We start from the raw sequence: 11,536 nt of genomic DNA, 5'->3' as shown, positions 1-11,536 counted from the left end.
CTTCAGCAGGTCGTCTTGACAATGTTGGATGAAACGCAACACTACCAAAAGCCATGTACTGTACAACATGAAAGCATACCAACGGAAGCATGCGAATTGAGACACATTATTTGTTTTGCTTCCTCTCTAATGTGGTCTCTATTTAAATCATATGTGAAGCCATATCAGTCTTCCTTATTTGTCTGTATGTGTAGTTTGTGACATACTGGCGGTTTTCTTGATAGGAGACACTGAAGCATTTGGCGCACCAACTTCACATTCTTTGATTTCTTTGCTTTCTTTCTTTTTTCTTTTTAAGTAATTCATCTTGAGTCGTTCACATTAACATCTGGTTAACATTTAGATACATTCTAACCAATTTAAACATAAAAAAATGTTTAATAGAGGAAAAATCTAAAACTTCTGTGAAGTCTGACTTTTTGAGTATGTTACTAACTACATTTACACAAACCGGGCAGAAGATTTCAAGTTGCAAACAAAAGTTTACTTTGTTAAAACGTCTGTGACAGATGCCCAGTTGCAGCTGATTATTGCTATTGCTTTCTACTGAACCTGAACAGTACTTGTTTCAGTGTAAACAGCTGCACATCATATTTTGTTGACCAGAGTCAGAAGATGTTTTCCTGCTGGGTTTTATTAATTTCCATGTGGTTCCTAAAGATGCACAGTGGGAAGAGATCCAACATCTGTCCTTCTGGGGGAGAGACATCATAAGTGTGATTAAATCTCTCTGAGGGACAAAAATGTAGCTTCAGAACTTCTGAAAAGGTGTCACAGGCTTGCATGGTGAGCTGTTTAACTCTAAAATATGTAAAGGTAAAATAGACAAAGCAGCAGCCCGTCTGTAAAAGGGTGGATTAGCTCATGTACTGTGAGCGCAAAGGCAAAAACCCTGCTCTCTGTCTCTTAATGCTTGTTCAGTTGATTTTTACATTTTACCAATTCTGCATCATAGTAAACAACAATTCATGTGCCCTGTGTTCCTTTTTTTTAGTTATTGCTTTTAATAGCTTTATTTAATTACACTTTTTTATTTGCATAGGCGAGAAAAAGCTGATATACATAAAGTGGATACAAGTGTGATACTAGGAAAACCTGAGATATTCACATATAAATATAACACAAATTACTGTACACATAATATATTTATAGGGAATGCTCTTTAGTTTTCAGATTTATAGAAAATGTGTTTCCCGAATAGACTACATTCACAGTAGACAGATTTTAAACTTGCTCAGTGTGCTTTGCTTCTGGCCAGGTGGTTAAAGAGTAATCCAGCCTTATGAGGAGAGCGTGAGCGAGAGTCGTATGCTGTCTGGACAGCATCCTTGGGACTGGCGGCTCTGCATGGCAGGTCCAGACAGACCTAGAGAGAGGATTTGGTCACGCAGGAGTGACAAACTGGAGCACACTGGGATCTGTGGTCCTCAGAGTGAAGTCTTGGGCTTTAGCATAAACCTGAGCTGACCCAGCAACGGTTGTTGCTACATCCCATTGGTCCAGCTGCAACTTGCGGTGAGCAGATATTGGGTATCAGCTGTTGTGTTGACAGCTGCTAGTCAGTCACCACCTGTCTTTCTGCTGGATTGGCTTCTAGAGTGGCTGTGTGGCAAGTTCTTGGACTGTGTGTGTTTGGAGGCAGGTTTCACAAGGAAGATTTTTTCTTTTCCTTTAGCTATTTTTCAACTCCACCGGATTATAAAAAACACTGGAGCAGCAGCACTTAGGGTTTCAACACATACCCGGTGAGTGGAATTCTTTTCATAGCAGTATGCATAGTGTGTTAAGTGCTGGTTTGACCAATGCAGACCTGAGCCACTGCATTGATTCTACAGAAAAAAATAAATTAAAAAAATTGAAACGAGCCATCAAATCATGTCATTATAGGAGATATAAGTTGGTTACTGTTGCTAGACTAAGTGCCTTTCTGGCCTCTTATGACTGGAATACACTGTTAATAATGCTAAGTTGTCTGAATGCATGCATCACCTCCTGGCTCTGTTTTCAACCAGTGGCACAGCAGGTGCTGTATAGACACCCCTTATTACCCAGCCTTAGTTGATTGCTTGTAATGCCTGAGTGCGTATGGCTGAAAGCATGCGCTGGTGTCAGTGGGAATGCCCTCTTAATGGGGCCAGCAATCAGGCAGCCGTCCCCACTGAGCCAAAGGAAAACACGCTGGAAACATGCGGCATGTCAGTGGCTCATTAAGGAATGGAGCAGCGTTTATAGCACCGCTGAGAGGAACAGTAAATCACTGTGCTCCCCTAGAGCGCTGAGTGGAGGGAGTCCTGCCCTCTTAAATGCACCAGTCACTGTGCTCCACACACTACTGGCCCTGTGTGTGTTTGTGCTCAGAAGCAATGGCCAGAGGGCCTATTTTTACTTTCATGTTGTACGAAACAACTGGTATTAAGAAGTATAAATAGTATCCCTGTATTGATGACAAAGTTTACATAGAGTGAACGCTGGCACCTGTGGGAATCTGAATTAAAATACATTTTTGTACTATATCAAACAATAATGACAAGGCAGTTTAATTTAATTTGCATTCACAGCTTATAAGAAAGTTGTGGTGTGTTGAGCACACAGCAAGGTTTCTGCACGCTGATGTATCGACCCATTTACGGTCTGACAGTCTCCTGTGATGGATCGCACTCTCATCTTTTTTTGATACCCCTAAAACTATTGATTGGTCATTTACAGCATCACCAGCTTTCTATCAGCACTATTCATGTGCATAGTATTTAAGCTCAGTTTTAAATAAATAAATTAATCTTCCACAGACCAAGGCTTCATTGTGAAAATTAAAATTAGCATCAGGATCTTGAGTCACACTCTGTGGCTGAAATTACTCACTATCAGATGTTTTCTTGGCTGAAGTTTGCTCAGTTCTTGAGAATCTTCTTTCTGTTACATGATGCCGTTTGTCTCTGTTCATCAGGGATCCTCAGCATTTAACCCTCATTCCCTTTATAACTGTGCTAATGTGTTTATATTAGAGTTACCATATTGATTTCCTTAAGCGTATGTTTGGTAGATGGTGCTCCATAGTGAAGTGGCAAGTGAAATGTTGGTGGTTTGCTCCAAACAGAAACATGGGGTCATGTTGGCAAGGCTAGCTGATGTAAAAGTCTTCCAGCATAAACATGCAGGGCTACCTGCTGTGGTGACCCCTAGTGTCAAGGGAGCAGCAGAAAGTAACCTTTATAGCAATATAGCACATCATTATACTGTAAACCAACCCAACTTCACAAAACAACTTTGCTATTTAGCTTTTGTGTCTTTGTTTAGACCTCAGTGATCATTTAATTGGAACAGAAATTATTTTAATGGGATGGCAGTGTAGTGGCTCAAACTCGTGACTCAAACACTTGTGTTATCTCCAGGTATGTTTACTTCCTTGCACAATATGAATCCATGCTTCTTAGGTTAACTGTTGATGTGAAATGTGCTGTAGGTGTGAATGGGGATTTGTCCTTGTGTATTGGGTCTGCGGTAGACTGGCAAACTGTTCAGGGTGCAGCTACCTATGTCAGCTGGGGTAGGTCCTTGCCCAAGCAGTTAAGAAAGTCAATAGATGGATGCATGGTACCTCAGTGTTTACCTTTGGGAACTGAAAGAGCGTTTGGAGCTGTAAATGGCTAATGATGTCAGACTTAACAGCCACACAAATTCCCAGTGATAATGACAAATGAAGGACAAGGTTATTGCTGTTTGCATGCAGCCGAAGTTGTATGATTCAAGTTCACCTTTATTTAGACACAGGAAGAGAGGTGAGAGCTGGGAGAGAAGGGAGAGAAATCTCAGTGCTTCTTGGTTACTTCCAAAAATATCATGCTTTTCTTGAATTCCAGCTATCAGTAGTGCCTTGGACAAACAGGTTCTCTTAGTAGCTTTTGGCAGTAAATATTTAAGGGCTACTAGATAGACTAAATGATTACAAAATAGCAAACACAAATGTTACATGTTTACTGATGTATTAAGATACATGAAGATTATTTCAGAAAATTGTCTAAAACACTCATATGGAAAGAAGTTGTCTTGACCTCAAAACCATGTTTAAAGTTAAACATTTAAAGCATTTAAAGCTGTTTCTAGCCTTAGCTTATCTGAACATAAAAATTTGAAACATTGTGCTTCACACTTTGCAGGTCAAGATCATTAAAATAACAAAAATAAAATAAATAAAAAACACATCATACATGCATTCTCTTAATTTTTCTGGAAACAATTTATCAGACTACTTCTGAGCTATGATGGGGAGGAAAAGCTAAAGCACAGAAATATTAGCTCAAAATGGAAAGAGTCATACCAAAGATTTAACCAAAAACCCCATCTTTTGTTTTTTCTGTTAGATCCAGTCTGAACATAACCTTTCTTCTGGCTCTGCTCCACTGGATTTGTAGAGGAATCAGTCTTTGAAAGAAAAGGCACAAACACTTCAATTCTTCTGACATTAGCTCTTGATTAACTCTTCCAATTAGATAGCCATCGGCAGGACTGGGGCCCTGATACGATCCAAATTGGATATTGGACACACAACCAGAGTGAATTGTGTCACTGTAAGGCTGATAATGACTGCTTTCTTCCATACATTAAATGCAAGTCAAGGGGGGGCCCTTGAGGCCCCTGGTGGCCTGTTTTTGCATTCTCTTTCAATGCTTCTCTTTCAATCGTGTACAGGCTGCACCATTAAACATTTACGGAGGCTGTTTAAACAGCCGTTAATTGCACATTAAGTGCGATCTATGCTCCCAGTCTTGATCACACACAGATCACTCTCTCTCTCTCTCTCTCTCTCTCTCTCTCTCTCTCTCTCTCTCTCTCTCAACACACTCACACACACACACACACACACGCACGCACGCACACACACACTCACACACACACGCGCACACACACACTCTCACACACACACACACACACACCTATCTATCTATCTATCTATCTATCTATCTATCTATCTATCTATCTATATGTAGGTATATATATATATATTTAAATATATGCCATGCACACTTGCAGCTGAAGAAAAGTCCGCATGCTTGGACATCCAGAATTACACATCCACACAGACACACACTGAAAAACAGGCTTCTCTGTGTGTGTGCATGGACCCACACGTAGATCATTCACATGATGCCATGCAATGCTGCATTCCTCCTGGGACTTATCAGGTGTTCATATGTAACTGAAGTTGTAGATTCCTGTGGGTTCCTGACAGATATGCATATAACATAGTGCTTACTTTGGCAGATATTGAAGGATTGTCACAAAGCAAAGTAAACAAAGTAAAACATCAGCTACACTTACTTTATTAAGTACAACTTGCTAGTACCAGGATGGAGTCGCTTTGGCTTTCAGACCTTAATTCTTTTAATGGCAAAAATTGCCACCAAAAGGTGCTGGAAAAATTCCTAAGAAACTTTCATCCATGTTGACATGATAGCATCAGAATTTTTTAGCTGCTTAGAGACCAGACAACATTTTTCCAATCTTCTGTTGTCCAGTTTTGGTGAGCTTGTGTCAACTGGAGCCTCATTCTTGTTCTTAGCTAAGATTTAGGGGTGTCACCAGGATTGGTCTTCTGCTGCTGCATCTGCTTCAAGGTTTGATGTGTTCTGCATTCAGAGGTGTTTTTCTGCATACATTCGTTGTGATGAGTAGTTACTGAAATTATCGTTGCCTTCCTATTAGCTTGAAGTAGTCTGGCCGCTCTTCTCTGACTTTTTTTCACGGCATTTCTCCGAGAAAACTGCTGCTCACTGGATATTTTCTGTCTTTCAGACCATTCAAAGCTTAGAGATGGTTGTTTGGGGAAAATCTGAGCATATCAGCATTTACTGAAATGCTCAGACCAGCCCATCCAGCACCAATAACCATGCCACATTATAATTATGTCTACATGCCCATCCCACTGACTTGCTGACATTTGATTGGCCGATTAAATATTTGCAGTTATGAGCAGTTGATAAGATATACCTATTATAGTAAGCATGAGTATATTTCTTCCTACTTAGAGAGAGAGAGAAGGAAAAAATGATTCTTGTTCTTCCTCCTTTGTTTAAATGCATGATTTCAGGTACACTGTAAAAAAAATTGTAATATAAAAGTATTTTACTGTGAATTTTACAGTTTTGTACTGTTCTTCTAGAATATCATTAAATTTACATCAATAGAATGTGATTTTAAATTTCAAATGTAAATTAATGTAAAATCACTGTAAATGTAATAAAACATAATTTCCTTGTTTTTTTAAATGTATTTGTCTGTACATATGCATATTTAGATTGTTAAAATACATTCACAAATGTATCAGAATTTCACAAATATTTGTCCGTTATTTGAAAGATTGAACTGTTAAATTCAAACGTAATGCTATGGAAAAATATATAACTTTTTTTTTTTACATCTAATAATAATAATAATTATTGTTATTTAGGGTGATCGTAGCTCAAGAGTTGGCAGTTCGCCTTGTAATCAGAAGGTTGCCGGTTTGAGCCCCGGCTCGGACACTCTCAGTCGTTGTGTCCTTGGGCAAGACACTTCACCTACCACCTACTGGTGATGGCCAGAGGGGAATTATGAAGTGGAATTGTAAAACGCTTTGAGGGTCTCGAAAAGCGCTATATGAATGCAATCCATTATCATTTAAACCAACTGTTAACTGTATATTTCTGTACATTTAAGTATTATTATTCATATTGCAGCATTCATTGACCTTGTTTATAGGTAATTTCATTGTTTAATCACATTAAAATGTTCCTAATTGAATGTTTAAAAACACTTGAAAAAGGCAAAATCCCATGTAAAATTAGGGCAACAAACTGTATTGTCATTACTGAAAATAACCGTATTTTCATGAGAAAGTTATTTTCTGGTATTTTCTGGTATTATTTTGGCGCCCCAGCTGCTGGAATATTACTGGGTTTTTTTGGGATTTTTTTTTTTTTTTTACGGTGTATAGTGGGTGTGGAATTGTCTGTATTTTTCACACCTTTTCAAAAATCTTTGGAAAAAACCTACATTTTACTGCCTTTAAACTGACATCAGCTCTTATATCAATTGTAATTTCAACTCTAATATCAAAGCAGCTTATATTACCATTGAACCGAGATGCAAATTTCACATTTATTTTCTGCAGATCCTTAACAAAAGCAGGAGTAGCATTAATTGTAAAGCATCTGTCCACTGATTAAAACATTAGAACATTTTTTACCATACACACTTACATTTGGCAAAACAGATCTTTTCAGGACTAGGAATTAGGTGTCACCTTCAGCTTAGCTGAGGAGGGCTTGCTTCATTCATGAATAGAAACACAAGTAATGTTAATTGCCTGAGTGTACAGAATTCATTTAAGCTAGTGAACATCTTCTATGACACACAATCTGAAACCTAAAGCACTTAACCTAATGTTTAATGGTGATGTTATGGTAATTTCTAAAGACAAATTTAAGAAAGACAGCACAGGTTTCTAAACACTAGACAACCTGTTAATATCCCAGATTTACCAAGAATTTTTCATGATTGATTTTGACTGAAACAGATTACTGAGGCACTTGTGAGAGAGTCTCTCTACTGTCCTGGTGCCCTGCTATTGGCAAGACCATCTATTTCTTCTTCCTGTTTTCACTTGTTATTTTGCGGCTAATCTGGTCTTGAAACCTCTGTCTGAACAGACGAGATCTGGGGCTGTGTAAAGGATGCAACTGTGACTAAAACTGTGACCAGGCCAGATTAACGTCCTCTGTCTCTTCGTCAACCCAGACACAAACGTGATGTAAGGCTAAAATCGTGCCTGGAGCGTGTTGTAAAGCGTGTTGGCCTGACTAATATGGAGTTAGCCTCCTTTCGCCACTCTGTAATTAGCAGTGAAGGCAAGTTGGGAGATAGACTGTAGGTAGACAGGAAACGCAATGAGGTAATGAGGCTGGTCCCTGTAGGGGTCAGAGGGTCGTTAATGAGGTGAGGATGTTTTGCTGTGTTGATGACTCAGGTGCCGTGTGGAAATACCAGGAACACTGACTCGATGTGTGAGAGAATAAAATAGGTTGAATCGTGGCCAAACTGAAACCAGAAAAACCTGGAATATAAAAAAATCAACCAAAATAATCACACTTTAAATAAGCATTGACCAAAATGTATCGAGAATAACAGAATTTGTCATGTGTGTGGCTTTATTTTCATGCTCTGGGCCAGGGTTGCAAATATGGTAATAAGCCTGCTCACACAGTTGAATTGGCAGCGCTCGCAGTTGTTGTTGTTTTGGTGTTTTCTGTGGGCCGGGGCCAGGGTGCCTGCCGAGGCGCTGGTGTGGACAGCTGGCCCGTCTGATCCCTCTAGTCTGCTCTTAAATTGGTTTTAGCGGCAGCACTAATAAAGCTGATTATCTGTGTGGCTCAAGGGCCCACTAACCCTGTGACACTGCTGGCAGCTGGTGGGACCAGAAGCTCGGACGCCATCCGCACTGCAAAAGAGGAGCATATTAATGAGAAACTGTATCATGAAAGCATTAAGACTTTATTTTTGTGTGTTCAAAATATGCAGAAACAATACATCTCTGGCGTAGCCTGCTGGCATTTTACGACACACATTGTGCTTTGGCTAATTTTATTGAAGCCAGTGTGTGTTTTTATGACAGCTATAATTAATTCCACTCATTATAGTGACTAGACTTGAAGCTAATGTACAATTTAAATATTTTTTGAGAGCTTATTCCCTTCTCTTCATCCTCCCTCTCCTCCACCAACCCACCCCCCACCCCCTTTGCACCTGTCCCCGGGCCTGCCTGTTCCCACTTTGTTTGGTAAATTTAATGCTCATAAACTGTGGGCATTGTGCATGTATGTTTGCCTTTAACCATCTACCATGGTTATGTTCAGCATGCTGTTGCTTCCTTTTCTGCCCGCGTGCACTCTGACATATGTGCTTTTCCACTGTTGAACATGGGTGGAGGGGGAGTGAGGGGGTGTCAGCCTCTGTTAGAGCCTAATTGTTTAATGTGTTAAATGTGTGCTAAACAACCACGTGAGGTGCAGGACACTGACAAGTGGGCACTGGATGCCCAGAGAAAGCACTCAGAGAGAGAGAGAGAGGGAGGGGGTGGTGGTGGAGATTATGGTGTTTTAGCATTCATATTGATTAGTGTGTGATGTTATTTTGGAAGGGCAGCAGGGGACAGGCAGCAGGCGGCGGGGTTATTTCAGTCGAACATGAGAATATTGCTTAAAAGCAGTATTCACACGGGACATTCACAAACAACTTGATTGCGGTGAAAATCCAGATTATGATAATAGCTAGATTAAGGCCTTTACATGATTTGCTGTAGCCACAACAATAGCTGAGCCATTATCTGAATAGACAGGCGATAAAGAGGATTTTAAAAGGAAAATTTAGACTTGCAATTTTAATAAATTATTTTATGGAACAGCTGATGGTTAACTATATAATTTTTATTTTTATACAATTATTGGATTTAAGTATTTCACTAATATGTGTGTGTGGTACTCAAACGGTATATAACAGAAGTTTATGCATTACAGTTTAAAAGTCTTGATATACCCTAGGAAATGGGAAATGGGTGCAGTGATTTATTGAAACATGAACTGAACTCTCTCAGCCAAGCCTGTAATTTTTGTAAGTAGTCTTCAGGAATAGTTCTCCAGGTGTCTTAAAGGAAATTTAAAGCTTTTCTGTGGATGTTGGCTGCATTTTGATCTGTTCTCTGCCAAGACGATCTCACACCGCTTCAATAATGTCGAGGTCCAGGCTCTGGGGAGGCCAATCCATGACTGATAGTGTTGTTTACAGTTACTTTTATAGCATTGGAAGTGTGTTTGGGATCATCGTCATGCTGAAAACTTACGGCACTGTAGATATTTTTTTAAAACCTGAAGCTTTTGTTCTCCACTTCTCCATTTTACTTATATTTTTCCAAGCACTCACTGCACACCATGTTGATATATGTCAAGTTTTGCGCCAATAGCTCTTTGGGAATCACCTTGTAAGCGCAAAAATATTATTTTATTCCTGTCAAACTGTTTAGTCTTAGGTACCATTCAACTAAAGTAATGAGTGCAGGTGGCCGCCCCTCTCTGAACCTGGTTCTACTGGAGGTTTCTTCCTGTTAAAAGGGAGTTTTTCCTTCCCATTGTTGCCAAAGTGCTTGCTCATGGGGGGTCATATGATTGTTGTGTTTTTCTCTGTATGTATTACTGTAGGGTCTACCTTATAGGATTAAGTGCCTTGAGGCGACTGTTGTTGTGGTTTGGCGCTATATAAATAAATAAAATAAATAATAGAACAAATGATGTGTTTTTAGGACAGGCTGATAGCAGCTATTTAAAAGTTTATCTTGTTCATCTATTGAGTTACGAGGCTTTTTTATACATGAATGATTCATAGGTCAGTGTTAAGTGGCTTAATGAACAAAAAAACATTCCTTTGAAAATGGTCAGGAATGGACTGGACTGAATATGAGGGACAATGCAGCCAATGTCCAAAAACGATGAATGCATGACATTTTAAACAAACTGCAGCCTCGCAAAAGTCAATAAAAGTCAGGTATTGTGTACTAAGCTTTCTAAAATAATCAATCAAAGTGTCCATAGTAATAACTCCATGTAGGTAACAACAGAGAATGTGTGTTACTTGTATGACTTACACCCTTGAGAGGAGTGTGTTCTTCGTGAATGGTTGTCTTTGAGTCACTAACCCTGCTCCCATGAGCATTGCCATTTCTCTGGTTTCATTCGCTGAGAGCAGCTAGCCTGAACTGGCCAGGGGCGGGGGGCCTCCTATAGGTTAACAAAGTGTTTATGAGCAAATGTCTGTCACCTCACAGGAGAAAGAAGAGTTATCATGAGAGAGAATAATTCTTTCAGCTGAAGCGACCTGTAAGCAGAGTAAAACCTTTTGTGCTTGTGTTGCTTATCAGCAGAAGAAGCATCTGTCTTCTTCATATCTGAGATCAAAAGTAAAAAAAAAAAAACCCTCTGCAGTAATTCATGTTTGATATTATGACTCAGTTCTGGTGACCTCTCCACCTTCTCACGTGCAAACATGGAAAGCAAAGGAGAGCAGACCACACCTCTGCACCCTTCCATGTGCAGGCATCAGTGATAACAGATATGACACCGATTCAGACACAAGATGAAAGGAAGAGCTAGGGTGGGGATGGGTTGCTGCACATAATGTTCAGCAATTATGTGCAGACCAAAAAACAAACAACAAATAGTGTCTGGTGGAAAAAAGTGACATAGCAATGTTTTTCCAAAAAGTAATCGTCTAGATCAAATTACTCAAAGAAGCCATATCACTTTTGTTTATTTCATTTTTTTGCAGGGCATGAAATATGTAAAAGGAACATAAAATTACTTTTTGTTTTTTGTTTTTAAGGCCAAGACAGAATCTTTGAGACCTCTGTATATGACCTGGCTTTTCTTTCCCCCACTCGTTACCTGTATGAATGGCACCTGTTTGAACTCATCATCTGTATAAAAGACACCTGTCCACAGCCTCAAACAGTCAG

The 11,536-nt window shown here is 39.5% G+C and overlaps 1 long non-coding RNA gene across 1 annotated transcript in view; it reads left to right on the top strand.

Annotated features, from left to right (window-relative positions):
- Positions 1–1,350: 1,350 nt before the first annotated feature.
- The window catches only part of LOC121814121, a 44,155-nt gene continuing 33,969 nt past the window's right edge, over positions 1,351–11,536 (top strand). The window contains exon 1 of the long non-coding RNA XR_006054102.1: positions 1,351–1,745. This is a non-coding gene — a long non-coding RNA (uncharacterized LOC121814121). The remainder of the gene's footprint in view (positions 1,746–11,536) is intronic.

This window comes from Haplochromis burtoni, unplaced genomic scaffold (genome assembly GCF_018398535.1).
Source record: "Haplochromis burtoni strain Fernald_Lab_line unplaced genomic scaffold, NCSU_Asbu1 Contig_20, whole genome shotgun sequence".
Lineage (NCBI taxonomy): Eukaryota > Metazoa > Chordata > Actinopteri > Cichliformes > Cichlidae > Haplochromis > Haplochromis burtoni.
This window is presented reverse-complemented; position numbering and strand designations above follow the sequence as displayed.